Below are 10,731 nucleotides of genomic sequence, written 5' to 3' on the forward strand. Positions count from 1 at the left end.
CTTAGTCATGTCTGGCTCTTTACGAACTCAAGGAAAGTAGCCCCCCAGGCTTCTCTGCCCATGGAATTCTCCAGGCAAGAATACTGGAGAGGGTTGCCACACCCTCCTCCAGGGGATCTTCTTGACCCAGGGATCGAATCTAAGTCTCCTGTATCACAGGTAGACTCTTTGCCATAAAAGTCCTTCACTTAAAAGTTTTACTTCTCCCCAAACGTTTAGTCAAGGCATACGCACTGAGAAGACGGCTTTCTGAAAGCATGACTCAGCGGAGACTGAGGCCATGCTGTGAGCTCAGCCAGTTCCCTCTGGCTCACTAAGCCACTCACACCGGGTGGCAAGAGCCAGCTAAGAGCATCTCTTCCCAAGGCCCTTCTCAGTGGCTACTTTGTGAGAGTTTAAATCAACTATGGGAGACTTACATTCTAATTCTTAAGGATATGGGAATACCAGACCACCGGACCTGCCTCCTGAGAAATCTGTATGCAGGTCAAGAAGCAACAGTTAGAACTGGACATGGAACAACAGACAGGTTTCAAATCAGGAAAGGAGTACGTCAAGGTTGTATGCTGTCACCTTGCTTATTTAACTTATACGCAGGGTACATCATGAGAAATGTTGGGCTGGATGAAGCACAAGCTGGAATCAAGATTGCCAGGAAAAATATCAATAACCTCAAATATGCAGATGACACCATCTTTAAGGCAGAAAGGGAAGAGGAACTGAAGAGCCTTTTGATGAAAGAAAAAAGAGGAGAGTGAAAAAGCTAGCTTAAAACTCAACATTCAGAAAACTAAGATCATGGCATCTGGTCCCATCACTTCATGGCAAATAGATGGGGAAACAGTGGAAACAATGACAGACTTTATTTTGGGGGCTCCAAAATCACTGCAGATGGTGACTGTAGCCATGAAATTAAGAGACACTTGCTCCTTGGAAGAAGAGTTATGACCAACTTAGCATATAAAAAGCAGAGACATTACTTTGCCAAAAAAGGTTCATCTAATCAAAGCTATGGTTTTTCCAGTAGTCATGTATGGATGTGAGAGTTGGACTATAAAGAAAGCTGAGAGCTGAAGAATTGCTGCTTTTGAACTGTGGTGTTGGAGAAGATTCTTGAGAGTCCCTCAGACTGCAGGGAGATCCAACCAGTCCTTCCTAAGGGAAATCAGTCCTGAATATTCATTGAAAGGACTGATGCTGAAGGTGGAACTCTAGTAATTTGGTCACCTGATGGGAAAAACTGACTCATTTGAAAAGATCCTGATGCTGGAAAGATTGAAGACGGGAGGAGAAGGGGATGACAGAGGATGAGATGGTTGGATGGCATCATCAACTCTATGAACATGAGTGTGAGCAAGCTCCGGGAGTTGGTGATGGACAGGGAAGCCTGGGGTGCTGCTGTCCATGGGGTCGAAAAGAGTCGGACACGACTGAGTGACTAAATGGAACTGAACTGATGGGGGACTTATCCTTGCAGTCCAGTGGTCAAGACTCTGTGCTCCCAGTGCAGGGGGCCCAGGTTCAATCCCTGGTCAGGGAACTAGATCTCACATGCCATAACTAAAAGCAAGCATGCCACATCTAAGACCAGGCACAGGCAAGTGAATAAATAATGTTAAAATAAATAAAATAAAATCAGCTATGGCAGAAGAGCTGGATAATTCCACGAAGGAAATCAGCAAATGTTAGAAATCTAAATATTCCACTGTGTTCTGTATTGCTTTGTCCCAGAGAGGCAGTCAGCAAAGGTTTCCTAGCACAGCATCAACTGCAGGCCTGAGGAAGGTCACTGAAAGAGACCTCTGGCTGTCTTTAACGCTTTAAGGGAAAAGATCGTTCTTTCTGAGATTTCTCAAGAAAGTATCAGCAAGAAAGGGAGATCCATCACTGGGACTGTTTTTCTCTCCTTGTTTTAAAACAAGCTAAACGAGACTTCTGATCAATTACCCCGTGCCCACTCTTTGTGTCATCTTCAAAACCCTCAATGACTCAAGTCACGGAACTTTTTACACCTTCGCTGTGTTAGAACCCAGCCTATTCTAATTCTGGAACCACTCTATGAATACATCAGCTTAAATGAGCCTCTTCTCTGCTTTTGGAGTAGGAAATGGCACCCCACTCCAGTACTCTTCTTGCCTGGAAAGTCCCATGGACAGAGGAGCCTGGCGTGCTCCTCCATGGGGGTCGCAAGTGTAGGACCGACTGAGTGACTTTCACTCACTTTGTCTGCTTTACCCTCAGGCTGTAACTTTCATTCCTTTCCAAACAAAGCTTTCCCAAAGCATTTTTCTCTCTTGTCTCCATGTTCTTATCTTCTATCACTTCTCACTCACTCCCTGCCACAGGCCTGCTGCCCCCTCAGTTCAAATACTCTAGTTCCTGTCATCAGAGGCCTCTGTCCCCCAGGTTCCTGATTGCCACATACCTCCCTCTGTCCCGTTTTCTGTAGAGTATGCCCCCCCTTGCCTGCCACAGCCTTTTCAAATTGTGGTTCTCCATCTTTAGTTCTTATTTTTAAAATCATTTCTTTTCCTTAGTGTTTAAATTTTTGCCTGCAGCATGTGGGGGTCTTAGCTCCCCAATGGAATCAAACCTGCACCCCATACAGTAGAAGCCTGGAGCCTTAACCACTGGAGTGCTAGGGAAGTCCCATCAGAGCCTTTATTTCTGATGAGTCTTCTCTCTCTTTCTGCTTGTGTGGTGTTCCTACCCCAACCCCCAAATTCATGACTTCTCTAGCAGTCTTGGGGGGAACCTGCCTTTGGATCCACACAGCTATTGGAATATTTCTTATAACCATCAATATTACTGTTATGTATGCAAATATGATGTCTACTCTAGTAGAGTATAGATGCTTTAATTGTAAAGAGCATGCCTTATTGAACTCTGGATTCTTTACAGATCCTCCTCACGTAATAAATTGTATGAAGCTGATAGACTTCCATGGCTGGAACTTCCCAATACCCTGTTTGCCAATATAACAGAAAACAGTGGCTCTCAAGCAAAGGTGATTTGTCCTTAAGGGAACTTTGCACAAAGCCTGAGACTTTTTTCTTTTTTTTTAATTGTTATTTTTACAACTAGGAAAGGCATGCTACCAGCTACTGATGGTTAGAGGCCATCAGTTCAGTTCAGTTCAGTCACTCAGTCATGTCCGACTCTTTGCGACTCCATGAACTACAGCACACCAGGCCTCCCTGTCCATCACCAACTCCCGGAGTCCACCCAAATCCATGTCCATCGAGTCAGTGATGCCATCCAACCATCTCATCCTCTGTCGTACCCTTCTCCTCCTTTTCCTACAATCTTCCCCAGTATCAGGGTCTTTTCAAATGAGTCAGCTCTTCGCATGAGGTGGCCAAAGTACTGGAGTTTCAGCTTCAGCATCAGTCCTTCCAATGAACACCCAGGACTGATCTCCTTTAGGATGGACTGGTTGGATCTCCTTGCAGTCCAAGGGACTCTAAAGAGCCTTCTCCAACACCACAGTTCAAAAGCATCAATTTTTCGGTGCTCAGCTTTCTTCACAGTCCAACTCTAACATCCATACATGACCACTGGAAAAACTATAGCCTTAACTAGACAGACCTTTGTTGGCAAAGTAATGTCTCTGCTTTTTAATATGCTGCCTAGGTTGGTCATAACCTTTCTTCCAAGGAGTAAGCATCTTTTAATCTCATGGTTGCAATCACCATCTGCAGTGATTTTGGAGCCCCCAAAATAAAGTCTGACACTGTTTCCACTGTTTCGCCATCTATTTGCCATGAAGTGATGGGACCAGATGCCATAATCTTAGTTTTCTGAATGTTGAGCTTTAAGCCAGCTTTTTCACTCTCCTCTTTCACTTTCATCAAGAGGCTTTTTAGTTCCTCTTCACTTTCTGTCATAAGGGTGGTGTCATCTGCATATCTGAGGTCATTAATATTTCTCCTGGCAATCTTGATTCCAGCCTGTGCTTCATCCAGCCCAGTGTTTCTCATGATGTACACTGCATATAAGTTAAATAAGCAGGGTGACAATATACAGCCTTTCCCTATTTGGAACCAGTCTGTTGGTCCATGTCCAGTTCTAACTGTTGCTTCCTGATCTACATACAGGTTTCTCAAGAGGCAGGTCAGGTGGCCTGGTATTCCCACCTCTTTCAGAATTTTCCACAGTTTATTGTGATCCACACGGTCAAAGGCTTTGGCATAGTCAATAAAGCAGAAATAGATGGTTTTCTGGAACTCTCTTGCTTTTCTGTGCCCCAGCAGATGTTGGCAATTTGATCTCTGGTTCTTCTGCCTTTTCGAAATCCAGCTTGAACATCTGGAAGTTCATGGTTCACGTATTGTTGAAACCTGGCTTGTAGAATTTTAAGCATTACTTTACTAGTGTGTGAGATGAGTGCAATTGTGCGGCAGTTTGGGCATTCTTTGGCATTGCCTTTCTTTAGGATTGGAATGAAAACTGACCTTTTCCAGTCCTGTGGCCACTGCTGAGTTTTCCAAATTTGCTGGCGTATTGAGTGCAGCACTTTCACAGCATCCTCTTTCAGGATTTGAAATAGCTCAACTGGAATTCCATCAACTCCACTAGCTTTGGTATAGTGCTAAATACCCCACAGCGTATAGAAAAATCTCCACAAAAGAGAATTACCTGGCTCAAGATGTCAATAGTACTGAGGTTGAAAAACTCTAACTTACAGTGACTATCTTTAGTGGTAAAGAAACTGTTTGCCAATGCAGGAGACATAAGAGAGGCTGGCTCAATCCCTGGGTTGGGAAGACTCACTGGAGGAGGGCATGGCAGCTCACTCTAGTATTCTTACCTGAATAATTCTGTGGACAGAAGAGCCTGGCGGGCTACAGTCCACGGGTCGCAAAGAGCGGGACATGACTGAAGTGACTTAGCATGCACACATGCATGCTGCTTCTGCTGCTAAGTCACTTCACTCGTGTCTGACTCTGTGCGACCCCATAGATGGCAGCCCACCAGGCTCTGCCATCCCTGGGATTCTCCAGGCAAGAACATTGGAGTGGAGTGGATTGCCACTGCCTTCTCTGCATGCACGTATAGTGTCTATCTTATTGCAATTTCTCACAGCAGTTCACAGGCTGTTGAGAATAAAAACTGAATCCTGACTGGTGGTCTTTAAAGAAACACTTGCTCTTGAGATGTATACACACAGTTTCCTTTTACCAATTTCTAGTCACATAGAAATTTTAACCACTGAGTGACTAAAGGCCATAAGGTTTGCTGTATCCATCTGCTCGCCCAGCTTAGCAGGATCCCCTTTTGGCTTCCTGTATGGTCTATGTTCTGACCCTCAGTCTTAAATGAGGCCCCAGTAAAGTCAATCACTTTCAACCCTTGGATGTGTCTCTAATGTACAATGAACAAGCCATGACATCAAGACCCCTGAGCGTGTGGGTTTCAGGCATTTGTATCTTTAACAAGCATGTGAAATATTCAAAAGCATGTCATACTCATGTTTGATAATCACTAGTTTGAGGAAAGTTAGTGGCTAGGAGTTAAGAAAGTAAGTTAGTGGCTAGAAGTTAAGAGACCTTAAGTCAAATGACAGCGACACTCCTGACAATCTGAGTGATTCTGAGTCTGCTAATTCTCACTCCATTTTCTGGTATGTAAAAATGAGGATATTAATAAAACACCTCATGGGGTTGTGAAAACAAAATGAAATAATGTGAGGAAAGTGTTTAGCAGCTAGCAATCACTTGGTAAATATGAGACGGTGTTAGTAAAACAACTTTGAATTCTTCACGGTTCAGAAAAAGAGACAGAAAGTAGGAGGTTCTTTTAATACTAGGGGATTATGGATTGTCATCAAAGTAACAACCTACTTTCTATAAGTACTTCATCAATCTTTATTGTGTTGAATTGAAATGAACTGATTTCAGGAGAGTATACCTTTATCCCATCATTTGTAACCCAGCAACAGCTCAAATAGAACAATACAGTACCTGGGAGGAATAATTCATGGGGCTTTAAAGCAGTGAGGAAAGAAAATAGAAGAATATAGTATATAGAATGCAAGATGTATTGCTGTAAGCCACGTCTTGGGTATCTTCTATTTCTGTATTAGCATCTGTCTCATGAGTCCAAAGCATCGTGCTAATCTGATGACTCTCCACAACATCCTGGTATTATCGTTTCAACTTTTTGAAACCTGAGCAAACTGAACTGCAGAAAAATTGAGTGAACTGCTCAAGGTCACCCAGAAGCCAGACCCAGAATAAAACTGAGGGCTGCCGGTTTCCCATTTAGCCATGACCCTTCCCAATACACCTTATTTGAAGCAGTCTGATGAGTGGCTAATAGATTTGATATTCTTGAACCACTAATTTTTTTTTCTGAGTAATACTCTTGGCAAACTTGCTTATTTTCCAGAGTGAGCAATATTTCTGAAAATAGAATCCGTGAACAAAGTTGATTATCAATCTAAAAGGCCAGTCAGTCTAAAAGTAATGAATGAATTTTCACCTAAAAATGTGGGTTTGGGGACTGTAATCAAAGGAACATTTTATAGCAATATCAAAAATCTCAAAAGATGGAAAGATTGAATGAAATGTTTTGAACATCAAGGTAAGAATTTTGCAAAGCCTAGAAAACCTGGATTCTGAATAAGAGCAGCCCTTTAGCAATGAGTTTGAACTCCTGCCAAGTAATGCAGGGCACCTTGGCATCCTTCCCTGACCCCACAATCCTGGGCATTGGTTTATATCTCAGGCTGCAGCCAACTCATTTCCTCCAGCCCAATCGATGGCTTTCTAATAGCTGAGCATCCTGCTCTGAATCACTTGCAAACCACTAAGATGCACTTTCTGTTTATTTTCTGACTTGAGTGAGAGAAGAGCAAGGTCAGTTGATTCTTTCAATGATCGCTCTTACAATAAAAAAAATTTGCTGCAGTCTTTTGAACTTTTGAAAACCCATGTCCAATAATATAGCCATTTTAGCAAATTCAGTTGCTCATGGTTTCATAGTTTTTCTTATCTCTATCTACATGTCTGTATCATATATACAATTTCACCAGAATTATTTAATATGTGTGTGCTTTTATATCTGCCAAATACAATGTTTTATGCTTCACAGGCACTGAGTTAACATTGGAAAAGAAAAAAAATGACAATATATACAGATAATAAATGGTTCTTTTATAATTAGGGGCTTATTTTTATGCCAGGTGCTGTGCTGTCTTAGCTGCTCAGTCATGCCCGACTCTTGCGACACCCATGTGACTCCATGGACGGTAGCCCATCTGGCTCCACTGTCCATGGGGATTCTCCAGACAAGAATACTGGATTGGGTTGCCACGCCTTCCTCCAGGGGATCTTCCCAACCCAGGGATCAAACCCAGGTCTCCCGCATTGCAGGCAGATTCTTTACCACCTGAGCCACCGGGAAAGTCCTTTAGAACTCTCCTATTGTTAGCGTCAGCATGTATCAATCATGTGATGGTAAGGAATAAAGTTTCACTGGTGGGGAAACTGCATGTCCAGGAGCTAGAGAAGATAAAATTGAATGGATTTGTAAATTAGGCAGAGATCATAGCCTTGATGTTATAGAATAGCATGAACGAAAGAATGTAGAGCCAGCCACAAGATGATTCTAGTGTTACATTCTAGATGATAAGTTTGTAACCCACAGTCTCCTTGGTGGCCAACACTCCCAGAAGCTGTTTCATCACCACCACACCCCCACCATCACCACCGACACTGTCATCATCACTACCATCATTTGATGCTTGAAGGTCAAAGAGAAAAAACCACATCAAACTCAGGAAACTGAGTTTATTTATATTATTATTAGCCTCTATGCCCTTTTGGTATTCATTTGACATCATTTCATAACAATAAGATAAGATAACTTACTTTCTCAGGATTTGAAAAATCATCAAGTATGTGGTAGAGAATTTACTTTTCATGAGCCACATCCAGATACACTTAGTCATCATATGCCTTATTTGAATGTGACAAATTCACACGACTGAGGCTAGAAATAACTTTGCTGACCAATATCAAGGAAGCAGAAAAGTATGTGATAAAGTCAGTCTGTCTCTCTATTTCAAAGCCTATATTATCTTAACTGCTATTCTGTTTGAAATGGAAGATGCTTTTTCCAGATGGCAGTCCCTTTGGAAGAGCAGAAGAATAACCAGAATATACCAAGACTTTTTTTCTCAGATTTCAAGTTCTATTTCAGATGGTAGTTGCCGGTTGCAAAGGAAACCATTATAGGCCGATTAAAATCATCTCTGAACCTCGATATCTGATGGAGAGGGGGATTGTTCTCTGACCTTTTAAAGGCAGATGTTTGGACTAACCCTTTCTCTGATGAGAAAAGCCCATTCATACTCAAGCTCCTTTTCTTTTTCTCCTCACTCTTTGGGAAAATAGCATAGGAAAGACATTGTGTAATAAGCCTTGGATAAAGGAAGACTGCTGGTATGGATGAATCTTGAAGTCAGATTGAACCCATAGACCCGCATTGGCTGTGATATAAGGAAATTGCATTTAAACTTGGAAAAAAAAATTTTCCCTTTTAAAAAATAGAAGCACAATTTATGTAAATAAAGAACAGACTTTACGTACATTTGATGAGTTCTGACAAATACAGATGTTTGTGCAAACAGCACAGCAATGATGATACAGAATATTTTTATTATCCCAGAAAGTTCCCTCTTAGTACTGTATTTCTGTCAGTTTTCATCCCCTAGAAATAACTATTGCTCTGACACCTGTCACTGTAAATTAGTTTTCTTATTCTAGAACTTCATATAAATAAAATAATATCATACATAATTTGGGAATCCCCTGGTGGTCCAGTGGTTAGGACTATGTGCTTTCACTATTGAGGGCCCAGATTCAATCCCTGGTGGAAGAGCTAAATTTTCATAAGCTGTGCCTCACTCCAAAATTTAAAAAAATACACAATCTTATTTTCTGCCTTTCTTTTTGACAAAATTTAAATTCTTTGAGATTCACTATTGTTAAGGATATTTACTTGTAGTTTGTTATTTTTTGTGGCTGGGCATTCCACTGAATGAAGTTGCTGCACTTTTGTATCCACTAAACAGTTTGATTTTCCAGGTGGCTCAGTAGTAAATAATCTGCCTGCCACCCAAGAGACTTAGGCTTGATCCCTGGGTGGGGAAGATCCCCTGGAAAAGGAAATGGCAGCCCACCCCAGCACTCTTGCCTGGAGAATCCCACGGACAGAGGAGCTTGATGGGCCACTGTCCACAGGGTCACAAAGACTAGAACATAACTTAGCTCCTGAACAACAAAGACAACATTCTACTGAAGGATGATGCTTCACTTTTGTATCCATTAAACTGTTGGTGAATATTTAGGTTTTGTTACTCTGAATAGAGGTTTTATGAATGTGCTTTTATATATGTGTTTGTAACATGTATTTTAATCTTAATTCAAGGATTGCAAGTCACAGATTTAATGTGATGGCTCTTTTTAGAAGAGGTTGCAGTGGGAGACCAGATTTTTGTGAGCAGAAGGCCTTTCATTGATCTATGTTCCTTTATTCATCTCAGCCCCGGTCATCTTACCCCTCCCCACCCAACCCACATGAGCCGTTTCCAACCTTCAGTTCCTAGATGGTATACCTCCTATTCCATTTCTCCTGGGATAACACAGCCCTTCTTCATTCCCCCCTCACTTAAATAATTAAGTCCTCCTTTTATCACTTCAACACTTTGTAGCTAGTGAGGGGGTACACAGTAACTCCTTTTTAGACAGAAAAGCAGCTTGCATTTCCAGCATACAGGCATACCTCAATTCATTGGGCTTTGCTTTATTGGGCTTTGCAGATAACGCAATTTTTTCACAAATTCAAAGTTTGCAGTAAGAGTCTAACACCATTTGCTCACTTCATATATCCATGTCACAATTTGGTAAGACCTACAACATTTCACACTTTTTTCATTGTCATTATATTTGCTATGGTGGATTGTGATCAGTGATCTTTAATGTTATAGTTGCTCAGGGGTTTCACAAACCAGTCCTATGCAAGACGGCGAACTTAATCTCCAAATGCTGTGTGAGTTCTGACTTCACCCATCAGTCATTCCTCTGTCTCCACTCTTTTTAGGCCTCCCTATGCCCCGAGACACAACAATATCGAAATTAGGCTAGTTAACAGCCCTCTAGTTGCTTTTAAGAGTTTACAATATAAAATAGTCACACGTCTTTCACTTTAAAACTAGAAATGTTTTAAGTTTGGTAAAGAAGGAATATGGAGAGCTGAGCCAAAAGCTAAGTCTCCGCAGCAAACAGCCAAGCTGTGAGTAGAAAGGAAAAGCCTTCAGCAACCACCACCCTGATCAGTCAGCAGCCATCAGCTTGAAGCAAAACCTTCCATCAGCAAAGTCTTTGACTTGTTGAAGCCTCAGATGATGGATGGCATTTTTTAGCAATAAATTTCTTTTTATTCATGTATGTAATTTTTTAGAGATAATGCTATTGTATATTTAATAGACTATTATATAGTATAAGAATAATTTTTAAATGCACTAGAAAGAAAAAATTGCACAGTTTGATATTTGTTTTATTTTGGCGGTCTGGAACCAAACCTATGGTATCTCTGAGGTAACTGCTTCAGAAATATCTGATCCTCCCAAAGCGCCCCTGGGTAAATGGCTTTTAATTCTACAGGTTACTGATTTGCCTATACTTTTGCATTCACAGTAAAAAGGAATCCGCTTTTAACTTTGCA

This window comes from Muntiacus reevesi, chromosome 22, assembly GCF_963930625.1.
Source record: "Muntiacus reevesi chromosome 22, mMunRee1.1, whole genome shotgun sequence".
Classification (NCBI taxonomy): Eukaryota; Metazoa; Chordata; class Mammalia; order Artiodactyla; family Cervidae; genus Muntiacus; species Muntiacus reevesi.